Source organism: Limulus polyphemus, unplaced genomic scaffold (assembly GCF_000517525.1).
Source record: "Limulus polyphemus unplaced genomic scaffold, Limulus_polyphemus-2.1.2 Scaffold6325, whole genome shotgun sequence".
Taxonomy (NCBI): domain Eukaryota; kingdom Metazoa; phylum Arthropoda; class Merostomata; order Xiphosura; family Limulidae; genus Limulus; species Limulus polyphemus.
The window spans coordinates 15,418-20,030 of NW_013671935.1; positions in this window are offsets into that span (position 1 = coordinate 15,418).

Genomic DNA, 4,613 nt, shown 5'->3' on the forward strand with positions numbered 1-4,613 from the left:
TTTTGTATTCGTTTCTGTAATATCGTTTATTATTAGCTGTCCATTTTATTGTTTTCTGTAATAATGTTTATCATTATTTTGCCCTTTTAATTCGTTTCTGTAATATCGTTTATTATTAGCTGTCCGTTTTATTGTTTTCTGTAATAGTGTTTATCATTAGAAGTCCATTATTACAGGCTGTTATTATTTTTGTGATTAGAATGGTAGATTTTTCTAAATTTTATTATATTTTTGTGATTGAATAGCTTTAAATGTTTCAACTATTTTTTATATTAAACGTTAGTTATATAATTGTATTTATTGTTGTTTATTATTCAAACATAATTTTTCATCAATGTATACACTACCGTTAGATTAAACAACATTTATTTCTCCACTACTTATTAGGTAATATTGGTGTTTATTTTGATAAATTTTGCTTTCTGCTAATGTAGGATATAACAAACTTGAGCAATGATGTTTGCAGAACAATGTTTCAGTCTGGCGAAAAAACAAAAAGAGAAAAACCCTCGGGAAGTTTAGAACTGAAGTCTCAGCTTTTCGTCCCTGGCCACCTCGTAAAATCTCTTCTATCATTACTTGTCACCATAATATCCGGAGATCCCTCGCTTCCTGATATTTTTGGGTTTTACTTTCTTCAAGATAGCTATCTAAATGGTTGACATGGCAAAAGTCAGGATATGGCTTAATATATCAGAGTGCCACTGGGGGGGGACCACATTATGAAACACTTTTGCGCTATACTGACCGTCTTCTTGAATTGTATTCTCATGTTTTCTGGCATGACCTTGGCGCCTGTTTATATTGCATAATCATGTATCCTTTCACACATCTGACTTTTGCTTGGTTTATATGCTTGTTGTCCTTGCACAACCTTGACCTCTTCTAGTACTGTCTATTATGTTCTCTAAACAATACATTTGTATATACCTATATGCTCCTATGCGTGACCTTGACTTCTGCCTGGATTGTACACTTATGTGTCTTTGCATTATTATGCTTAGCTCGTATGCTAGTATTTCCTTAGTTTCTGTTTGTCCTGTATGTCTATATGTCATTGAATGACCTTGACCACCTTCTTGTTTCTTATGTTATCTTTCACAAGCATGATCTTTGTTTGAAATGTTTACACGATGTTAATTTCTGATTAAGTGGCATTTACTTTAGTTTAATCAGATAAATAACAAACTACAAATAGTTCAAATATACTATCGCCATAAAATGTTCAGGTGACACGAATATAAAACTAATTACTTGATTATAAACCGTCGGGGTAGACGAAACGTTTCCAATAAATAACCATTGTTTCAAACTTCAAATATGGCGTGTAAGAAACGAGCAAGTAAATTTAATTATGGTTAGAATTTATTTAAAGAAGCACCACTCACAGCGACAATGATATGTTGAGACAGTAAATAATTTCACTGAGCTCAGCGGCATGTCTACGGACTTACAACGCTAGAATCCGGGTTTCGATACCCATGGTGGGAAGAGCACAGATAGCCCATTGTGTAGCTTTGCGCTTAATTACAAACAAACAATCATTATGTGGCGAAGAAAATTAAAACAGAACAGGATATAAAATGTCAGATTTTGAATATAATCCACTGTCATTAACTTTTCAGATCAACTCAGAAACCAAAGAGACTTTGTTGTTTTCGTCTTCGCTTTTCTTAGTTAGTCCCCCAGTGAGTCAGTGGTGAGTTTACTGACTTACAACGCTAAAATTCGAGGTTAGATTTCCCGCGGTGTACAGAATATAGATAGTCCATAATGTTGTTTAGCGTTAAAAACAAAAAATGCGTAACATACGTGATCAAAACACGTACAAGTTTCCATCTGTGGATACAAATATATATACATACATACGTGCCTATTACCTTTTTATTTTATATTAGAAACTCAAGTTGACATTTAAGCGGGATTTAAATTTCATCTTGAGTTTCTAATTCAAAGTTTGTCATAATAGATGTTTGAAATGAAAACCCAGGGGCTTAGCTACCACAACAGAGTGGAGAAGGGGGATTTTTTTCCATAAAAAAAGAAAAGTGGAATTTTTCTTCCACACTAAAAATATAAGTGACTTACGTGGAATTCAAGTACTTATTAAAAATAAACCAGAAGATAGTGGACATTTTAGAATATTGGTTTGGTCATTCAACCCCCTACCTCCACCCCTCCGGCTACGTCGCTGAAAACATCACAGAAAATATCAATATGTTACCAAAGTATGATTTTATTTAAAAATGTGAATGTTAAATGTTCTTTATAACTGTGATGTAAATTATGACAAAGACTTTTCAATGTCTCCGTCTCTATCTGGCCTCCACTATTTTTTAGTGTATTAGTCTACAGTCTAGTTATCAGCAATAGTTAAGAAGCAAAGTCTAGACCTGCATATCCTAAGCTATAATAAATATTTCACAAATGCTTTAAACTGATAAGCAGAACCTGCGCATTTCGGGCAGTCAAGGTTCGTTTCCAACACTATAAACTAACGACTCACTGACAGCTTCTCCCTCCCTAGGCTTTTCTCGCATCTGTTCTCGAACGAATATTTCGTTGTCATAGCAACCTCTCTTTTAAAGGTGGACATTTTGGTAAGCCGGAAAATGTGCAGTTTTAAAAAAAAAGCTATTAATCACTGCGTCTTTTTATTGGTTTATTTTGATATTCATGCGTCTGTTATTTATCCTTAGCTTTTTTTTCCTCGACTGTCCGTTTTCTAAAGGCGACTTCGTTCGTTTGTAAATGTGATTCTATGCTTTTCTTCTATCGTTCTATTTATCTGTCTGTTCTTTAACCATCTTCTTATCTAAATTATCTCCATACGTTCCTTTTGATTGTTCCCATTTTGTTATAGTTATTCATCTATTTCTATCTGTCTTACTGGCTTGAAATACGCCAAATCATTAACATATTTAGAAAATATAAAAGCAGTTTCGTAGAGATTTGTGTAGGATTTGGAAGCCTCCTCAGGGTAGCATAAAATTACTGATTGCTATACTTTATGCCCCTCAGTGGCACAGCAGTATGTCTGCGGACTTACAACGCTAGTAACCGGGTTTCGATACCCGTGGTGGGCAGAGTACAGATAGCCCATTGTGTAGCTTTGTGCATAATTACAAACAAACAAATTATACTTATATAACAAGTCATAATAGTAGCATTCTCATCCACGGAACAGTAAAAGTTATAGTCATTTAATAATCTCAGTGGATTTCTTGGGTCTTGACAACAACAAGAACAAAAAAGAGTAGTTTCTGAAATAAACGAAACTTTACTATGGAAAACTGACTAACCCTAAACTTGAAACGCTAATTTCCCACCTGACGTGGTAAATACCTCCACACACTGCTCAACCCATGTGACACGACACTGTGTTAGTTAATTCTACTTTCTCAATCCTGGAAACACGTTATAGACGATAGCTCATCAGCCACATGGGACATAACATTGTATTAGCTAATTCTAGTTCCTCAATCCAGGGAACACGTTGTAAATAACTGTATGTGACACGACGCTGTGGCAACTAATTCCTATTCTTTATTGGCATCTACGTAAATGTGGCAAACCGTCATTATTAATTTGTTAATCACACTCAATTCTATCTGATTTCATAATGATACTAATAGATGTTAGACTGTTAAAGTGTTTATTTACGTTGTTACTGGATGCTAGGAGAATGTGATTGTTATTAATCACAATGATACTACTGGATGCTAGTTGAATGTGATTGTTATTAATGAAAATGATACTACTGGATGCTAGTAGAATGTAATTGTTATTAATCACAATGATACTACTGGATGCTAGTTGAATGTGATTGTTATTAATGAAAATGATACTACTGGATGCTAGTAGAATGTAATTGTTATTAATCACAATAATACTACTGGATGCTAGGAGAATGTGATTGTTATTAATGAAAATGATACTACTGGATGCTAGGAGAATGTGATTGTTATTAATCACAATGATACTACTGGATGCTAGTTGAATGTGATTGTTATTAATGAAAATGATACTACTGGATGCTAGTAGAATGTAATTGTTATTAATCACAATGATACTACTGGATGCTAGTTGAATGTGATTGTTATTAATGAAAATGATACTACTGGATGCTAGTAGAATGTAATTGTTATTAATCACAATAATACTACTGGATGCTAAGAGAATGTGATTGTTATTAATCACAATGATACTACTGGATGCTAGTAGAATGTAATAGCATCCAGTAGTATCATTGTGATTAATAACAATCACATTCTCCTAGCATCCAGTAGTATCATTTTCATTAATAACAATCACATTCAACTAGCATCCAGTAGTATCATTGTGATTAATAACAAGTAGAATGTAATTGTTATTAATCACAATGATACTACTGGCTGCTAGTAGAATGAGATTGTTATTAATCACAATAATACTACTGGATGCTAGTAGAATGTGATTGTTATTAATCACAATGATACTACTGGATGCTAGTACAATGTGATTGTTATTAATCAAAATGATACTACTGGATGCTAGTAGAATGTAATTGTTATTAATCACAATGACACTACTGGATGCTAGTAGAATGTAATTGTTATTAATCACAATAATAC